This window comes from Kogia breviceps, chromosome 8, assembly GCF_026419965.1.
Source record: "Kogia breviceps isolate mKogBre1 chromosome 8, mKogBre1 haplotype 1, whole genome shotgun sequence".
Classification (NCBI taxonomy): Eukaryota; Metazoa; Chordata; class Mammalia; order Artiodactyla; family Physeteridae; genus Kogia; species Kogia breviceps.
Genome location: NC_081317.1, coordinates 32,437,030 through 32,458,284, shown reverse-complemented (window position 1 = coordinate 32,458,284; position 21,255 = coordinate 32,437,030). Strand labels below are relative to the sequence as shown.

The following is a 21,255-nucleotide window of genomic DNA, read 5'->3' as shown; positions in this document are numbered from 1 at the left end:
AGTCATTAAGTTTTAAATATTTTGGAATTTTTATCACAACCTATTTCTAACCTATTAATTATTTAATAGTATCTTTTAAAATTTCCAGATGTAAAAGATACTTTGGAAGGTTATAATTTCAACATTTATTTCTAATATTTTTGCATTGTGGCTAGAGTTGAAGTTTGAATGATATTAATTCAAACTTATTGAGACTTGGTTCCTTCCCTAACATTGCATCAGTTTTTGCAGATATTTCATTTGGGTTTTTAAAAATCCTCTAATGTTTTAATGCAAAGTTAGTTATATATGCATATGTGTGGGTATGTGTGTTTATTATTTCACCTATTAGTTTGAGACAGACACATTAAATTCTCCCTTTTTAAAAAAATTGTAGATTTGTCTTTTTCTTGCAATTCTGTCAATACTGAATCTGTGGTGTAAGATTCATAAAGTTCAGGACTACTTTTTCTTTCTGATAATTTCCCTGGTAATGCTTTTTGCCTCAAGGTCCTTTTAGCCTGATTTAATCAAAGCAGTGGCTTTCTTTTGGTTGGTATTTGTGAGATTTATGTTTTTCCAACATTACTTTCAACTTTTGTCACACTTTAGGAATTTGAATTTCTCTTATAAATAGAATATAACTGGATTAGTTGAATTTACCGCTGGTATGAAAGATAATTTCAGTATTAGAAAATGTGTTAATGTAATTCTTCACAGTATCAATCAACTTCTCACTGGTGCCTTTAACTATTTACATTCAGTGTGAATATTTATGCTTCTGATTTTTTGATCCTCATTTGGTGTTTTTTTTAATGCTTTTAAAATTAATTAGTTAATTAATTTTTGGCTGCATTGGGTCTTCGGTGCTGTGTGCAGGCTTTCTCTAGTTGCGGTGAGCAGGGGCTACTCTTCGTGGCAGTGCGCAGGCTTCTCACTGTGGTGGCTTCTCTTGTTGCAGTGCACGGGCTTCAGTAGTTGTGGCACGCGGGCTCAGTAGTTGTGGCTCGCGAACTCTAGAGCGCAAGCTCAGTAGTTGTGGCTCACAGGCTTAGTTGCTCCATGGCATGTGGGATCTTCCCAGACCAGGGCTCGAACCCGTGTCCCTTGAATTGGCAGGCGGATTCTTAACCACTGAGCTGCCAGGGAAGTCCTTTTCTTTCTTTTTTGTGTAGAATATTTATGCCTTCTATTGAATTAACAAAAATTTTTTGCTTTATTTTATTCCCTTAAGAGGTTTGGAAGTTCTATATCTCATTTCTATTGTTTTTGTGAGTTCCCTTAATTTTTTAATGATGCTTGTTTAACTTAACATAGTGTCTACTTACTATCTCTGCAATCCTTCTGAATAGTACAAGGACTTTAAAATGTTTATCTCTGATTTCTAACTCCTCACATTATCTTTCATGTTATTTATTTTTTAAATTTCATTTTTACCTCATATTTAAGTCCTCCAAATTATTGCTGGTTGTTTTTTTTTTTTTTTAACAAGTTAGGGACAATTTGGATTTATCCACATATTTACCAGTTTCTTTGTTTACTATGATATATTTTTTTCATTTGAGTACAATTTCTTTCTTTCTGGAGTTTGATGTGGGGTAAAATTGCTCATCTTTGTCTAAAAGTGTCTTCATTTTGTTTTCTCCCTGGGAAGTTAGTTTAGTTTGGTGCAGAATTCTAGAGTTTTAGTTATTTTCCATGAACAACGTGAAGATATTATTCCACTGATTTTGGGCCTCTGGTCTCATCGATGACATTTCTACTTCATTCTTTATTTTTAAACATTTGACAAAATAAATATTATAGGTATAACATGATACCAAAATTTAATGGGATTTTTCATCATTAAGAGAAGTTTATTCTTCATTATTTCTAAATAACAATAAATAGTCTCATAGAAATAACATCAAGGCATTCTTGACTAACTTCCATGATTCCCTATTGGACACTAACTTTATCATTATAATTTGTTTAATATAAACATGAATATCAAGTATTGGTTTTAGAAAGTGATTTGCTTTGTTTTATAAATCATTACAGTTAAATATTGATTTAAAAACACTTTATATGTCTTAGACTTCGAGATATTTGGATTAAAAAATATAATTTTTATGACAGTAGTCCAAAGGTTTAAATATCAAAGCATTATTTGTTCTTTGAGTATGTCATAAGTCTAGAATTATATAATGCACAAATAAAATGTACTTACTTTTGACAGATGCATACACTTGTGTAATCTAACCCCGTATCAAGATATAGAATATTAGTATAACCTTAGAAGAGTGCCCTTATGCCTCTTCCCAGTCTTTCCCTGCCTCAACTCTCCCAAAGCAACTACTTTTGTGATTTTTTTAAATACCATTGATTACTCTTACCTGTATTGGAATTTGAGTATATACTCTTTATTCTTTTTTTTTAAAGACATACAAACAACTGTACATAATTAATGTATACAACTTGATGAGTTTGGAGGTAAATATACACCATCTGAAACTGTCATCACAATCCATGACACAAACCTATCCACCACTTCCAAAAATTTCCTCCCACCCTCTTATTTATTACTATTATTATTATTTGGTGATAAGAACTCTTAACATAAGATCTATCCTTAGAAAAACTCAAAGTATATAATACAGTATTGCTAACTATTGGCACTATTGTCAGTGTATCTCTAGAACTTACACATCTTGTATAGCCAAAACTTTGTACCCTTTGATTAATATCTCCCTGTTTTTCCTTCCCTCTAGCTCCTGGCAACCACTCTTCTACCCTCTGCTTCTATAAGTTTGACTGTTTTAGGTTCTTCATATACATTGTATCATGTAGTATGTATTTATCCTCTCTGACTGGCTTATTTTACATAATGTCCTCAAGTTTAATCCATGTTGTTGCAAATGGCAGGATTTCCTTCTTTTTAAAGGCTGAATAATATTACATTTAATTTTATACCACCACATTTTATTTATCCATTTATCCATCAATGGGCATTTAGGTTTCTTTTTTTTTTTTTTTTTTGGTGGTATGCGGGCCTCTCACTGTTGTGGCCTCTCCTGTTGCGGAGCACAGGCTCCGGACGCACAGGCTCAGCAGCCATGGCTCACGGGCCCAGCCACTCCGCGGCATGTGGGATCTTCCTGGACCAGGGCACGAACCTGTGTCCCCTGCATCGGCAGGCGGACTCTCAACCACTGCGCCACCAGGGAAGCCCGGCATTTAGGTTTCTAAGTCTTGGCTATTGTGAAATCGTTCCAATGAACATGGGAGTGTAGATATCTCTTTGAGATCCAGACTTCACTTCCTCTGGATATACACCCAGATGTGGGACTGCTGAATCATATGTTACTTCTATTTTTAGTGTTTTGAGGAACCTCCATACTTTTTTCATAGTGGATGCAGAAATTTACATACCCACCAACAATGTACAATGTTTCACTTTTCTTCACATCCTTCCCAACAGGTTATCTTTTTTTTCTTCTGATAATAGCCATTGTCACATGTGTGAGGTGATATCTTGTAGTTTTAATTTGCATTTCCCTGCTGATTAGTGTTGTTGAGCACTTTTCATCTGTTATATATCTTCTTTGGAGAAATGTCTATTCAGTTCCTTTGCCCAGTTTTTAATTAGATTATTGTTATTTTTTGCTATTGAGTTGTAATTAATCCTTCATCAAATATGTGGTTTGCAAATATTTTCTACCATTCCACAGGTGGCCTTTTCATTTTGTTGATTGTTTCCTTTGCTATGTGGAAGCTTTTTAGTTTGATATAATCCCTCTAGTCTATTTTTTGCTTTGGTTGCCTTTGCTTTTGGAGTTATATCCAGAAAATCATTGCCAAGGCCAATATCCAGAAGATTTTTCCTTGTGTTTTCTTCTAGGAGTTTTATGGTTTCAGATATTAGGTTTAAGTCTTTAATCCATTTTGAGTTGAATTTTATATATGGTATATGGTATAAGATAAGCATCCAGTTTGATTCTTCTGCATGTGGATATCCAATCACTTGTTGAAGAGACTATCCTTTCCCCATAGTGTATATTGGCACCCTTGTCAATCAGTTGACTGTACATGTGCATATATGTATGTGTATTTCTGGGCTCTTTATTCTGTTCACTTGATCCATATGTCTATTTTTTTGCCAGCACCATACAGTTTTTTTTTTGGTTTTTTTTTTGTTGTTGTTCGCGGGCCTCTCACTGTTGTGGCCTCTCCCGTTGCGGAGCACAGGCTCCGGACGCGCAGGCCCAGCGGCCACGGCTCACGGGCCCAGCCGCTCCACGGCACGTGGGATCTTCCCGGACCGGGGCATGAACCCGCATCCCCTGCATCAGCAGGTGGACTCTCAACCACTGCGCCACCAGGGAAGCCCATCCATACAGTTTTGATTATATAGCTTTGAAATATAATTTGAAATCAGGAAGTATGATATCTCCTGCTTTGTTCTTCTTGCTCAAGATTGCTTTGGCTATTTGGGTTCTTTCGTGGTTCCATATTAATTTTAGAATTGTTTTTCTATTTCTGTAAAAACTCTGTTGGAATTTAGATAGAGATTGCATTGAATATGTAGGAACTTGGGGGTAGTATGAACATTTTAACAATATTAATTCTTCCCATCCATGAATACGGAATGTCTTTCCATTTATTCATGTCTGCTTTAATTTCTTTCATCAGCATTTTATAGTTTTCAGTATACAAGTTTTTCACCTCTTTGATTAAGTTTATTCCTAAGTATTTCATTCTTTTTGTTGCTATTGTGAATGGGATTTTTCTTTAAATTTATTTTTAGATAATTAGTGTATAGAAACATACTGATTTTTTTTTACATTGATTTTGTATCCTGCAACTTTGCTGAGTTTGTTTATTATGTTCTAACAGTTTATATTGGTGTGTGGAGTCTAGAGTGTTCTCCACATAAGGTCATTTCATTTGCAAACAGAGATAATTTTAATTTCTCCTTTCTTATTTGGATGATTGTTATTCCTTTTCCTTGCTCTGGCTAGGACTTCAAATACTATATTGAATAGAAGTGGTGAGAGTGGGCATCTTTGTCAGGTTCCAGTTCTCAGAGGAAAAGCTTTTAGTTGTTTACCACTGAGTGTTATTTTTGCTGTCCTCTTGCCCGTTTAAATTGGTTGTGCCTGCCTCAGACTTTGTGCTCTAGTTCTTCATACCAGAAAGATGGCAGGTTTTCTGTTAGAGTTTTATCCTGTGTAGCATTGACTTCTCTTGGGCTAAAAACCATAAATGTGGGCAACTCAACCCATAATTTTCCTTATTCTAAGTTTCAAAGTCTGTCTTGAATCTGCTGGCTTTTTAATATTAACTAACGCTTGTTTACTACTCTTCCCCACACCGAGTTTTCTTACAAAGCCTCTAGAGATAAGTGATGAAAGATATTAGTAACATCTAACATTTCTTTCTCTCTTGAATTAGGACTTGACAAGTGTACCTCTTTTTTATCCTTAGCTTAACATTGACAGGATACATATTATTTTTAAAAGTTATTAAATATTGTAATGTGGATTATCTATTTTCATCACAACTCTAATTGAAAGAATTTATATATAGTTATGGGAAAATAGTGAAAAGGAGATAATACTATTTCCTATTATGTGGCCTTTTATTCTGTTTCATATCATTTTTAAACATATTTCAGTTGTTTTTTCTTGAAAGTATATATTTGCTCTCAAATTTCTTCTGAGATTGGCAGTCTGAGAACAGTTTTTAGTCCTGTACCTGGTATGTAATTTTTTCCTCTCAAAAAGTAGGCTGCCTCATCAATCCATTTATCTATTTCCATCTCTAGTCCTGTTGGTTTGCTTTTCAAAGTGTATTTCTCTCACAATTAAAAACTTTTTTTTCTTATAATGTTGAGACATTTGTTTCAACATTTATAAGAAATTTTTCTTATATAGAGTTTAACTTTTGTAACATATGTATAGGAGATATTGGAATCAAAGGTCAGGTCTTTTTTGCAGGATGTTATATTTTAAAATATCTTGAGAGTCTAATAATACTAGCTTCTAAATTTTCAACAGGTACTACATTAATAATTGTTTATGCAACTGAATTACCTCCATCAGAGAATATACCAAATGGAGTTACCCAGAATGTGGCATGGCAATGTAAAATGGGAAACTTACTGCTTGGACTTTAATTAAGAAGTAACTCTTTCTAATAGTAGAATTTTATTACTACTCTCTCTACAACTGATAGCATAATAGAAAACATTGACTATGGTAGAGTACACAGAAAAGATACCAAGCACCTAAATCAGCTTTGAGACAGAACTTCATCACAGTATAAAAAAAGAAAGAAAGAGAAAAACAAAGACAGACACCTCCATAGCAATGGACAATATGTAACCAGTAGTTTGCTGTCCATTCTAGAGAAAAAAACCTTCACAAAAATCATATGATAAAGCCTATATATTAAAATGATCTTCATACATTTTCAAATGCAAAGAGAACTTATTTTCTCAAGATAAATCAGAACCCTTAGTGTGGAACAAGAAGCTCATGTTAACATGTAGAAGAATCAGCAGAGTCTGGAAAGAAAAGAGTACACTGGGAAAGTGTAGACTGTAGTCCTTTAACCACTGGCTTAGGGTTCCTACCAGTTATTTTAGTCATGAAGAGGCATAAATTTATATATGGATATACTCCAGAGTAAAATGTATAATGCTGTCCTACATTTGGATGTGAAAGTTTATTCCACATCCAAATCCTGTTTATGAACTACCATTTATGTATCATTGATGTAAGTACTGGAGATCCACAGCAATGAACAAGAAAGAGTTGCTGCCTTCATGGAGCTTACAGTGGATAAAATAAGACAATAAATCCATAAAATGATAAATCTATAATGCAGTTTTACAGGAGTGATAAGTGCCGGGGGATTACGTTAAGGTTTTTCTGAAGAGAAACATTAGACATTTGAGGAAAGACCTATTTGAAATGACAGAGGGAAGCCTCGGAAATTCTGGGGGAAGAGTATTCCATATAGAGGGAACAGCAAAAGTAAAGGCCTTGGCATGTTTGAGAAACAGCAAGAAGACAGTGAAGCTAGAGTCCAGTGAGCAGATAGAAGGCAGGAGATGAGGTTATAGAAGTAGATGGGGGTCAGATCATTTGGTAAGGAGCTTTAATTTTAAGTATGTTGGAAGACATTTGTAGCACTTTAAGAAAAGTATGACATAATATGATTTACATTTTAAAAACAACACTACAGTTGCTATGCAGAGAATGGACTGTAGGAGAACAAGTGGAGTGGAAGCAGATATATAATTAATCTGAAAACCATTACAGTAGTATAGATGAGATGACTGTGGCTTGTACTAGGGTGGTAGCAATGGAAGTGGTCAGATTCAGACTAAATGTGAAAATAGTGTTAACAAGATTATTGGTGGATTGGATGTGAGTTAAGGATGCTGGCACTTTCCAAGAAGGGAAGAATCGAGGAGAAGTAGTTTGGGGTTAGAGAGAATCAGGAATTCTGTTTTCAACATGCTGTATTTGAAATGCCTGTTAGAACAACACATCGGGGCTGGAGATAAACACATATGAGTCACATTGCTATAGATTAATATATTTGTTTTTAATTTCTGTCAAATTCTGAATTAAGTATAGGGAGTATATCTCTATTTAACTAAATTAGGTAGACCATGCCTGATCTATTGTAATCATGATTCTGGTGCACAGAGTGGACAAAATCAGATATGCAGCATCTTCTAAGTGAATTCTGTCTTTACCAGGCTCATTGCTAGTGGTGTGTGTTAATATGTAAAGAATCATACTGGCTATAGTCTGCCAAATGACAATGTCTGTTAAAAAATTAAAAACAGGGCTTCCCTGGTGGTGCAGTGGTTGAGAGTCTGCCTGCCAATGCAGGGGACACTGGTTCGAGCCCTGGTCTGGGAAGATCCCACATGCCGTGGAGCAACTGGGCCCGTGAGCCACAGTTACTGAGCCTGTGCGTCTGGAGCCTGTGCTCTGCAACACGAGGGGCCGCGATAGTGGGAGGCCCGCGCACCGCGATGAGAGTGGCCCCTGCTTGCCACAACTAGAGAGAGCCCACGCGCAGAAACGAAGACCCAACACAGCCATAAATAAATAAATAAATAAATAATTTAAAACATTTTACAAAAAAGCAAATTGCAGTGATCAGAAGAATCAATATATTGAATTGAAGCCCTTTTTACCAGAGAATGGTAAAAAAAATTCCAGAACATCAGTTTGGAGCAAATTCTGAGAACAAAAAATTAGGAACGTGTAAATGCTCCTCAGAAATAATTGGTGAGGTTACTGGAATGTTGAAGTTATGCAGAATAGAGGTTAGATTAGTGTAATTTAGTTATTAAGAGAGAAAAGAACTAAAGACTGGAGAACTTGGAACCACTTAAATAACATACCATATGTATATATACACACACATGTATAAATACACACACACATATGTATTTATTTATTTTTAGCTTCAAAAATGTGAGTAGATAGAGGGAGATGTGAGGTAAGGGGATATATTAATTAGGATTTATATGGTTGTAAGTGGTAAAATCCAACTAAAATTAGTTTTGCATAAAATACTAATTTGACTCATAAATAAAATGAACACTGGTGACTCTGATTTTAGCCATAGCTGGGTTCAGGAGTTAAAATGACATCATCAGGCGCATTCTCTATCTCAGCTCTAATCCCCTCGATTAGATTCTGCCACATATTGGCAAAGATGACCATCAGGAGCTCAGGGTTTACATTCTTCCAGTTTAGAGATCATTGCACAAAGAGCACCCTTTTTTCTGACACTGGGGTAGCACTTCTGGGATTGAGTCTGATTACCTTGACTCAGGTCAGTTGCTATACTATACAAGTCACCATGACTAGAGGAATAAAAGTCTTTTTTATGAGAGTTATTTTATACTTTTAAGAAATAATTTCTGTGCCATATAGTATGTTTTAATATGAAAATATTATGGAATATTTTATGAAAACATTTTATCACATTAAAGTAGTCTGTTATTCTAAATTGTTAAGGGTAGATTAAAACTATGGAATCATTATTACTTATGCATATATATGCAAGAATCATAAATAAGTATATCCAAACTATATACTAAAGTGATATGATTTATTTCATGGATTCATGAAATTCCAAATTAATATTTGAAAATCTATCAATGTAATGTACTAAACAACTAGGCAAAAAACAAAACAAAACACATGGTCAGCTAACAAGATGCTAAAAAGCACTTGATAAAATACAATACTCATTCTTGGAAAAAATTAAAATCTCAGTAATGCAGATATAGGAGGATACATAATTTAGATAATAAAGATTGTCTTAAAAAATTCTTTGGCCACATATTCAAAATGGTGAAACTCTGGAGTATATCCATAAAAGTAGCCAAAGATTGGTATTAGCACTATTATTATTACTTAACATTTTCTCCCCTTAATGATCCACCCAATTGACTAGCATAAGAAAAAATAATGACATTGCATGTCCTTTCATGTTTCAGGTTCGATCATGATTTAAACAGTTACAACAGTTTTTTCCTCTAGGCTGCTGGAATTCTGGTTTGTGTTGGTTGAGGGTCAAGCAACACATGTGAGAAGACATACCCTTACATGTTATACAACCAGTGAAAATTGTAATCTTGGAGAAGAGTAAAGGGAAAAGAAAATGGTCGTGGTATAGTATTAAATTAAAATAGGAAATTTCATAACTATAAAAATGAGCACAATTTGTGTACGTGTGGCTAGAAAAAGCCACAGCAAAATGTTAACTTGTTTTCTCTAGAATGTGGGACTTGGCTGAATTATTTTTATTCTTAACTTTTCCTCATTCTCCAAATTTTCTTTAAGGAATGTATATTTTATGACTGTAAACATCAGAAATATTAAAAAGTTTTTCTTTGAAGGAAACAGTGGCAAGGATTTGCAGAATTTTGTCCTTAGTTTTCATTAACACCCAAGAAAGGGTTAAGAACAGTTAATGGAAAGGAAATTGGAGAGATTTTTTTGCTGATTTATTACATAGGCTGACTTAATGCCATTTAATGTTTCGATTTCAAGCAATCACTTCACAAAAATATCCACCCTGAGCAGACACACTGACATAGTCTCAATTCTTGGAACAGGATTCTAGAGTCCGCCATTTAGAATGGCCCAGGTGGGCAGTATAGGTAGGATGCACTTTATGAGGCATTCAGTCATATTACACAGTAAAGAGACAAGGCAGAGGAGATACCCATGGTGAGGAGTGTGGGGGATATTAGTGATAACTGTTGCCTTGGCTTCTTTATTTCTGCCAAAAGGAGGTAAAATTTCAGCTTCTTGGCTCTCTGTTTTTTGTCCATCTCTCTCCAAAGGATCAGACCTTAGATTGATGTTCATCTTTGGACATCACCTATAGAGGGGAAGCAAACTCTGCTTGAGGACTTGGATCATGAAGCATTCACCCTTCTCGCTATGTTTACCAATGGAAGAGAGTAGAAGTTGTTTGTAAAGCACATGTACTCACCCAGACTCCCTGATTTTAACCCAAGGAACCTCTTGAAACAGGCTGTGCCTCACTCCCCTCAGAAGGAAATCAAATGCAGTAACTATTGCATCCTGTCTCCCACATCAGTTATGTTTTTCCTCCTGTTTATGAAACAACGTATTCTTCGTGATATCAGACATCGCTGGTGCTAGATCTCCAGTGCATGTCCAAATTTCTGAACCCTAAAATTGCTAATAATGAGCAATAGTGTTCTAGTTAAAAACTCTTCTCATTTTCCTACATGGTTTTGATAATTTTCTTGGGTTTTCTCATTCACATTTCTGTGTGGAAACCAAGAACACTTCTCTGTTGCTTGGAACTTCAGTGAGCTAGGCTCACTGCTGGGATTGATTCATCTAGTTCGTGTTCTTCATGCTCTGACCATCTCTGGGGCTGTGCTAGAGTATGGTAGTCCTATGTCTCTGGAAGCCTACTGTGCCTCAGTCCTCTTACTCCATTGTCGCCTTAACTGCTGATAAAGAGAAGCACTTGACTTGGAAGACCTAAATTTCAATCTTAGCTCCTTGGCATATTGGCTGTACAGACTCGGGCAAAACACTATCTCTCAGCGTGATGTGTCATTTAAAATGTGGGTAATGGTACCTATGTCTAGGGTTGTTTTGAGGATTGGTGTAACATACCTGAAAGTTCTTGGCATAGATTGTATGCACGATACATGTTAGTTTAATCTGTACACCTAGGCTGGTATTCTTTCATTTTCCATGACAAAAGACAGTGACTTATTTAAATTATGTTCATGTATATCCATGGTATTTTCTTTTCTTCATGGTAGTTTTTTCGTTGTTGTATTCAGCACTTTAAAAATAAAATAAATTATTCATAATTCCCAGTTCCCATTCATCTTTTCCTTTCTGGAAGTATCTCTTCTCAACTTTGTCCTTATGTTCCCTGTTACATCTTCAGTATAGGATCCTCAACTTCACCAGTTGCAGTAGATAGCATGGCTAATTGGGATTTCAGTTTTCCGAACAAGGAAAACATTCTTTCTTTTTCATCAGTGTTTCACTAACTTCTTGTGACACTTGCTGCTCGTCCTCAGTGAATGACTTCTTAGTTTTCCTTCTAGAGCTATAGCCATGCTCTAGGACTCACAGCCAAGTATCCCACAATCACAGACGACTATTAGTAATGGTGAAGGAGAGGAAAAAATAAAGCTTTCTGCCCAACAGAATGTCATGTTATAAATTTGTATGCAATAGTAAACTAACATGTCACATAAATACTTTCCAACCTCTGAGCCCTAAATATTTCCAGAGGCCCTTCAGTGGTTCTGATAGCCAATTTAAATCCTCCTTTGTTTTCTTCTAAGAGACTCTATAATCCCAGAAGTAATTTCAAGTTGAATCTTTAAATAATATAGAAGGTAGCAACTTTTAGATACATTAGGGTCGATGTCTCAAAGAACTGATTGTACCTAACTTACTAACATTAATTTCCCTTCTCCTCTGAATTATTATTTCCCTGGTTATACCAATAATACATATTCAATATAGAAAATTTGAGAAGCTCAGGAAAACCCAAAGGAAGAAATGAAAGTAATTCATAATTATAGAATAAATATTAATATTTATATATATCTATTTATATACTATATTTACACACCTGAGAGCACATTGTATTTCTTGATTTACTACCTGCTTTTTTATAATTAACAGTATAGTGTATTTTCCCATATCATTTTACTAGGTAATTTTAATTAATTTTATAATAATCTTTAAATGGTAAATAGGAAAAAGCATGTAAGAATGGAAAAGAAACAGTTTTTTGCTGGATTCTCAGAAACTTTTCACTTTTTTTTTTTTGAAGGTTGGAGGACCGAGATCAGAGATTCCCTTCATTTTATTCCCTGTGAGTAAAAGCCAGTTCTCATTGTCAGAATGTATCACAAAGCCCATTTTATAGAATGGAAGATCAGTGTGATGCACAGTTTTTCTTTTTCAGGTGAAGCAGGTATAAGGGTGTGGCAACCAAAGCTGTGGAGGCACAGCCTCAAGGAATGTCCAATACCCTCCTGCCATTTCTTCCCAACTGTCCCCTCTCACTCCATTTATCTTCTATTGACTTTCTGTCCCCTGACCCTGCTGTGCACTTCCATATCTTAGTGTTTTAGCTCCATCCACACTTATATTCTTCCAGCACTCCAGAATTGTGTTGGCCTTAGTTAAGAGATCACAGTTCTATTTGTATTTTAAGATCCAAATATGTGCCAGGCCCTTTGCTCAATTTTGATGCCAGGTGTATTTACTCAGTGTTGCGGGATGCGCAAAGGTGAAAAAGACTCTGCCTCTTGATCAGGGGACCAACAAGGTTTCAGAAGAGCCTGTTGGAGTAAAAATATTTCTGTGACTATTTGTGGAAATGGAATTTTCCACAGGTATTGATGTTTTGCTTTAGCAGGCAGTACTTTGACAGGACTCAGATTCCAAACTTGTCTTCTCTGAGGTGGGCAACAACTGAAATCTCTGTTCAGGTCTTTTAGCCTTAACTCTTCTTATATGTAGTTTAGGGATCAGCCAGTATTGGGGCAGAGTTTATATAGAAATTTGGGGCTCCTACTCTCTGGCTGTATTTGACTGTGGTTTTCTTTTCTAGATTTTCAGCTGTTGTGGTCTTCCTGAACTCTGTCCTCTGTTTCTTCAAGTCAGTAAGATTGAAGTTTTCTATCTGAATTTTAGGCACCTTGTAGTGGTGGTGACTGTCCTTCCCTTATCTTAAAATCCCTAAAAGGGAAACTCACCCAGTGCCATTCCTTCTTATAAATGTTGACTGCCCCCATTTCATTTTCTAGATGCTTTTGGCCACTTCAAGAAGGTTTTGTTTTACTTTTTTATTGCGGTAAAAACTAACGCGATATAACCCCGCTTAACAAGACTTGAACTGTACACTACAGTATTGTTAACTGTAGCACAATTTGTACAGCTGATCTCGGGAACTTATCCATTTTCAATATATGAAACTTTTAGATTCCTAGATGTCCTTTGGGGTTAAGAACCATGGTTAGAGAATGTATCCAGGAGAGGAATTTTTGTGTCATAGTTTATACACATATTTATCTTTTTTGTAATTTTTTTGTTTAATAAAAAAATTGGTTTGATTTGGGATATATATTCATCTTTACTAATTTTCCAAATTTGTACCTTAACAGAAGTGTACGAGGGCCCCTTTTGCACCATATTCTTTTCAATGCAATCTAATCTGGTTAGTTTGGAGAAACAGTCTTTCAGCCTCATACAACAATGGATATCATTTGAAGGGTGTTGGAAATTACATAAGATAGACATGAGAAGCACTCTGCCTGAAGATATTTCTACTTGGTTTTGTCACAAGGTTAGGTTCATGCAAATCTGCAGAAGGAAGCAGGATAGATGGAGTTAAATACTGGCCCAAAAGGGCAGTGAGGGAAGTTACTGCATATATAGACTCTGCACATTTATAAGTTGTTGCTGCGTCCCTGTGCAGGTACTCTGAGAAGTCCTTTGTAAACACTGCTGAAGGAATCGTATTTTCTATTATATTCTGAGGCCACTAGATGGTGGCATAGACTAGCTTTTTCTTCATCCTTTCCTTGAGTACATACCTGGGAGTGGAATTAAGGGATTAACTTTATCTTGCTTATTTGCTCTTCAAAGTGTTAATTCATATTCCCCGTGGCAATAAGTTAGATTTTGTGTTTCTCCATATTACTGTCATAATTTACTGTTTGACTATTTTTGGGGTATGCAATATCTCATTAAAAAGTTTTTTGTTTCTCTGATAACTATTTTTTTCTTTTCTTTTTTTTTTTTTATTTTTGTGGTACGCGGGCCTCTCACTGCTGTGGCCTCTCCCATTGCGGAGCACAGGCTCCGGACACACAGGCTCAGTAACTGTGGCTCACGGGCCCAGCCGCTCCGCGGTATGTGGGATCTTCCCAGACCAGGGCACGAACCCGTGTCCCCTGCATCGGCAGGCGGACTCTCAACCACTGTGCCACCAGGGAAGCCCACTCTCTGATAACTTTTGATTTGATTATTTTAATATTTTTTATTGGTATTGGGGTTCCTTTACATTGTAGAAATTGCAGTTTTTTATTGGATTGTATTTTTAGAAACATACTCTGGACTAATCCTTTTTTTGTTTTTGTGTACTACAGATAATTTCTCCCATTTATGTCTAGTATTTAAACTTTCTTAATGGTGTCTTTTGTCATATAGAACTTTTAATTTTAAGGAGGCTGAGTCTTAAATTACCTATTTTTTGGTTGCATAATATTTCATTGAGTTGATTCCGGATACTTGGCTCATTCTCCTCCTATCTTTCTCATATTTTGATATTTTAAATAATGAAAATTTCTGTATGCTTTAATTTTTTTTCTTTTGGCTATATCCCTTGGATAAAATTCTAGCTGACTCTCAGTAATGAATAGATTGCTAAGATTTTAAATAGGTAGTGTCATATTATTTTTCTGAAGGGTTGAACCAATTTTTATCATTTAAAATAAAATTTTACTGTTTGTTAAGTGTATTTCTTTGACTAAATAGTTTTTAAACCTGAAAACACATCTGAAAAAAAATTTTTTTAAGGAGGCTGATTTGGTCATTCGTTTCATTTACTTTTTGTTTTGTGTCTTATTTAACAAATGTTAATACTATTCCTGCCCATATGCCATAGAGATATTTTTCCACAATTTTCTATAGAAGTTTTAGAATTTCGCTTTTTAGAATTTGGCTATTTACTCTTTATTAAATTTATATGTGGTGTAGTATGAGGTAGACATCTTTCGTTATCTTTTTTTGTCAGTATTTGGTCTGTACTGATTTACAATGCCATATCAGTCATCAAACTCTATAATATCTGTTATCAAACTCTTTTAGATGCCTGGGATGTTCCTAGACTTACTGTCCTATTCTGTTGATCCATTTGTCTGTTTATGTTCACCAACACTACATTATCTACATATCTACAACTTATAGTCAGTCTTGATATTTGGTATAGTGATTACCATATCCTCATTCTTATTCTGCAGTATTTTTTGGTGACTCTTAGTCTTTCATTCTTTCTGTAAATTTTAGGATCAACTTAATAATATCCAAAGAGGGGATAGAAAACCTCACTTTGTTTGACTTTTAATAGAAATTGCATTAAATTTAGATTGTTGGGGATAAATTTTTTTTTTTTTTTTTTTTTTTTTTTTTTTTTTTGCGGTATGTGGGCCTCTCACTGTTGTGGCCTCTCCCGTTGCGGAGCACAGGCTCCGGACGCGCAGGCCCAGCGGCCATGGCTCACGGGCTTAGTTGCTCCGCGGCATGTGGGATCTTCCCGGACCAGGGCACGAACCCGTGTCTCCCGCATCGGCAGGCGGATTCTCAACCACTGCGCCACCAGGGAAGCCCGGGGATAAATATTTTTGAATTTCTTAACTATATTCAAAATATAGCTCTCTGTTTACTCAGGTTTCCTTATCTGTTTTTTTAAAAAAAAGATTTATAATTTTTTCTGATAAAGTACTTGTGCTTTTTAAAATTAGATTTATTCATAGACATTTCACATATATGTTGCTATTGTGAATGAGATTCTTTTTAAGATACTTTTTTAACCGGTTGTGATTGATACAAGGAACACAAGAGTTTTTAATATTGATCTTTGACTTGCAACCATTATTAACTCAGATGATTTGTTTATAACTTTTCTTCATTTTCTTTGTAGAAAATTGTATTGTCTGGGATAATGATAATTTCATTTCTGCCTTTGTAATCTTTAAATGTCTTATTTCTTCTTCTTTATAAAATTGGATTCTAGTCCAGTGTTATGGAAGAGGCAAACCTAGGCATTTAAAAAATCTCACTTTGAACATTACAATGAATGTATTTAATATTTCATCATTAACTATGATATTTGCTGTGGGTTTTGGATAGGTATCTTATCAGGTTGAAAAAGTTTTTCTGTTCTAATTTGCCAAGATTAAAAAAATTACAATTGCATGTTGAATTTATAAAATGATTTTCCTGCATTTATTAAAATGGTCAGTTTTTTCCTCCTTAATTTGATACTGTGAATTATTGATATTGTGTGAAAATGAACACATTTTCTAATGTTAAAATTTCCTTGGTTGCCTGGGATAACTCCTACTTGGACACTAGGTATTATTACTTTGTACATTGCTGGATTATGTTTGATAATATTTTATTTAGGATTTTTGTATCTATGTTTGCAGTAGAGTGACATTTTTTCCTTCTATTCTTATGCAGTCTTTTTAAAAAAATTTAATTTTATTTATTTTTTTATACAGCAGGTTCTTATTGGTCATCCACTTCATACACATCAGTGAATACATGTTAATCCCAATCTCCCAATTCATCACCCCCCCCACACACACAACCGCCGCTTTCCTGCCTTGGTGTCCATATGGTTGTTCTCTACATCTGTGTTTCTATTTCTGCCCTGCAAACCGGTTCATCTGTACCATTTTTCTAGGTTCCACATATATGCGTTAATATACGATATTTGTTTTTCTCTTTCTGACTTAACTTCACTCTGTATGACAGTCTCTAGATTCATCCATGTCTCTACAAATGACCCAATTTCGTTCCTTTTTATGGCAGAGTAATATTCCATTGTATATATGTACTGCATCTTCTTTACCCATTTGTCTGTTGATGGGCATTTAGGTTGCTTCCCTGACCTGCCTATTGTAAATAGTGCTGCAATGAACATTGGGGTGCATGTGTCTTTTGAATTATGGTTTTCTCTGGGTATATGCCCAGTAGTGGGATTGCTGCGTCATATGGTAGTTCTATTTTTAGTTTTTTTAAGGAACCTCCATACTGTTCTCCATAGTGGCTGTATCAATTTACATTCCCACTAACAGTGCAAGAGGGTTCCCTTTTCTCCACACCCTCTCCAGCATTTGTTGTTTGTAGATTTTCTGATCATGCCCATTCTAACTGGTGTAAGGTGATACTGCATTGTAGTTTTGATTTGCATTTCTTTAGTAATTAGTGATGTTGAGCAGATTTTCATGTGCTTCTTGGCCATCTGTATGTCTTCTTTGGAGAAATGTCTATTTAGGTCTTCTGCCCATTTTTGGATTGGGTTGGTTGTTATTTTAATATTGAGCTGCATGAGCTGTTTATATATTTTGGAGATTAATTCTTTGTCCATTGATTCATTTGCAAATATTTTCTCCCATTTTGAAGGTTGTCTTTTTGTCTTGTTTATGGTTTCCTTTGCTGTGCAAAAGATTTTAACTTTCATTAGGTCCCATTTGTTTATTTTTGTTTTTATTTCCATTACTCTAGGAGGTGGATCAAAAAAGATCTTGCTGTGATTTATGTCAAAGAGTGTTCTTCCTATGTTTTCCTCTAAAAGTTTTATAGTGTCTGGTCTTACATTTAGGTCTCTAATCTATTTTGAGTTTATTTTTGTGTATGGTGTTAGGGAGTGTTCTAATATCATTGTTCTACATGTAGCTGTCTAGTTTTCCCAGCACCACTTATTGAAGAGACTGTCTTTTTTCCATTGTATATCCTTGCCTCCTTTGTCATAGATTAGTTGACCATATGTGCGTGGGTTTACCTCTGGGCTTTCTATCTTGTTCCATTCATCTATATTTCTGTTTTAGTGCCCATACCATATTGTCTTGATTACTGTAGCTTTATAGTATAGTCTGCAGTCAGGGAGTCTGATTCCTCCAGCTCCGTTTTTTTCCCTCAAGTTTGCTTTGGCTATTCAGGGTCTTTTGTGTCTCCATACAAATTTTAAGATTTTTTGTTCTAGTTCTGTAAAAAGTACCATTGGTAATTTGATGGGGATTGCATTGAATCTGCAGATTGCTTTGGGGAGTATAGTCATTTTCACAATATTGATTCTTCCAATCCAAGAACATGCTCTATCTCTCCATCTGTTGGTATCATCTTTAATTTCTTTCATCAGTGTTTTATAGTTTCTGCATACCGGTCTTTTGTCTCCCTAGGTAGGTTTATTCCTAGGTATTTTATTCTTTTTGTTGCAGTGGTAAATGGGAGTGTTTCCTTAATTTCTCTTTCAGATTTTTCATCATTAGTGTATAGGAATGCAAGAGATTTCTGTGCGTTAATTTTGTATCCTGCAACTTTACCAGATTCATTGATTAGCTCTGGTAGTTTTCTGGTGGCATCTTTAGGATTCTCTATGTATAGTATCATTTCATCTGCAAACAGTGACAGTTTTACTTCTTCTTTTCCAATTTGTATTCCTTTTATTTCTTTTTCTTCTCTGATTGCCATGGCTAGGACTTCCAAAACTATGTTGAATGATAGTGGTGAGAGTGGACATCCTTGTCTTGTTCCTGATCTTAGAGGAAATGCTTTCAGTTTTTCACCATTGAGAATGATGTTTGCTGTGGGTTTGTCATATATGGCCTTTATTTTGTTGAGGTAGGTTCCCTCTATGCCCACTTTCTGGGGAGTTTTTATCATAAATGGGTCTTGAATTTTGTCAAAAGCTTTTTCTGCATCTATTGAGATCATCATATGGTTTTTTTTCTTCAGTTTGTTAATGTGGTGTATGGCATTGATTGATTTGAGTATATTGAAGAATGCTTGCATCCCTGGGATAAATCCCACTTGATCATGGTGTATGATCCTTTTAATGTGTTGGATTCTGTTTTCTAGTAATTTGTTGAGGATTTTTGCATCTATATTCATCAGTGATATTGGTCTATAATTTTCCTTTTTTGTAGTATCTTTGGTTTTGGTATCAGGGTGATGGTGGCCTCATAGAATGAGTTTGGGAGTGTTCCTTCCTCTGCAATTTTTTGGAAGAGTTTGAGAAGGATGGGTGCTAACTGTTCTCTAAATGTTTGATAGGATTCATCTGTGAAGCCATCTGGTCCTGGAGTTTTGTTTGTTGGAAGATTTTTAATCACAGTTTTAATTTCATTACTTGTGATTGGTCTGTTCATATTTTCTATTTCTTCCTGGTTCAGTCTTGGAAGGTTATACCTTTCTAAGAATATGTTCATTTCTTCCAGGTTGTCCATTTTCATATGTAGTTTTTGTTTCACTTTATTCTAGGCCCAAAATGTTAGTTTGAGAAGCTCTTCATATTTTCTATTTTCTGAAATAAATGCATGCGATAGAGTTTTTCTATTCTTTAAAGTTTATTAGACTTTTCAAGGGGAATTGTTTTGGCCTGGCAATTTTTTAAGCAACTTATTCACTACTTCGTTGTCTTTGTTTGTTTGTTTCTTCTTTATTTTTTCTTAGTTTTTGAATTGAATGCTTAGTGTATTAATTTTCAGTTTTTCTTATTTTCATATATGTATATATGTATGACATGTATATATGTCATATATAAAGATTGAAATATCTATTTATACCTATAAATTTCCTTTTAAAGTTAACCTATATTAACTGGTTTTGTTGGAATTCTGTTGTGTTGTAACTAGAAATTGTGGTCAAGTGATTTTAACTGTTCAATATTTATTAATACTTACCTTATATTTTAAACATATATTCTCTAGTGTTTGAATATAAAATTTTATAGACCTTACATATTATGTAGTTCATATGTTATTATCTATGTCTTACATTTTTATATATTTTAGTTAATCTTATTTACTGTAGAACTCAAATCTTTTATTTTCACATTTCTATAGCAAACAGTTTGAGAGAAGTTTGTATTAAAATCACCTACTCTTATTTAGTGTCTTCACAAAACTTGAGTCTTTTTGTAATTCTGAAGATTTTTGTTTTCTTTATTTTTCTATAAAGGCTATTTTATAGATCTCTTCATATATTTATTAAGTTTTTGTTAACTATTGCTTTCTTTTTTTCCATTCTACTCTTCCATTTAGGGTGAATTTAGTTCTTCCTTAGGTACATTCTTTAATAGTTAATTCAATACATTCTTTGAATGATTAAAATCCCTTAGTCTTTATCTGAAAATAATTTATCTTCAGTCTTGAAAGATAATTTAGCTACTTTACAGTTTACAGTTATTTTGCTCCAGTAATTTGAAGATATGATTCCATTTATCATCTACATTCTATTTTGTTGATGCCATTTATATTTTACTCTTTCATGCATATAACAAAGTACTATTAAAATTTAATAGGATTATTTATTATTAAAAGCTGATTGTGCTTCTTTTTAAAAAATCTAAATAAATAAATGCTGTTGTATAAATCATTATGACTTCTTTTTAGACCAACTTCCATGTTTCATTATTGGCACTAGCTTTGCTAACATATTTTGCTTTATTATAAATATTAGTGCTCACTTATTTAATATCAGTTAAAAACTCTTTATATGTTTTAAAATGTGAAATGTAAATGTTCCCGCCAAACCATAAAGTGTCAACTACATGATACACACAAAAGAAAAAGCAGAAGGAGGTCTTCTATAGCAACTGTGTATAGAAACATAGTCTAGTCTAGGGTTTGTTACTTTGCTCTTTATCTTATAAAAGGCAAATTAAAAAAATTATGTATTTTGTTTTGAAAAAAGAATATATGTTAAGGGAAAATACTAACAGGTTATAATAAACTTATTGAAAGATAATGTTAATTCTGCATTCACTATACTGTTACATCATTGTACTTAGAATTTATTATGATTTCATCATTGTAGTTAACATAGCTTGTCAAATTTCCTACCTTAAACAATGTACATACTTAATTTAAAAATAGTTTAATATTAAAAAATGCTAACCATCAATTGAACTTTCAGTGACTCATAATCTCTTTGCTGGTGG

The 21,255-nt window shown here is 34.4% G+C and overlaps 1 long non-coding RNA gene across 5 annotated transcripts in view; it reads left to right on the top strand.

Moving 5' to 3' along the window:
- Positions 1-21,255, top strand: part of LOC136794751 (uncharacterized) — a 69,313-nt gene that overhangs the window by 33,629 nt on the left and 14,429 nt on the right. For 3 of the 5 annotated variants that reach the window (XR_010841910.1, XR_010841908.1, XR_010841906.1), the window contains one exon: positions 12,349-12,391. The exons of the other annotated variants lie outside the window; for them this stretch is intronic. This is a non-coding gene — a long non-coding RNA (uncharacterized lncRNA). Of the gene's footprint in view, positions 1-12,348; positions 12,392-21,255 lie in introns of those variants that run through there. 5 annotated transcript variants of the gene reach the window in all.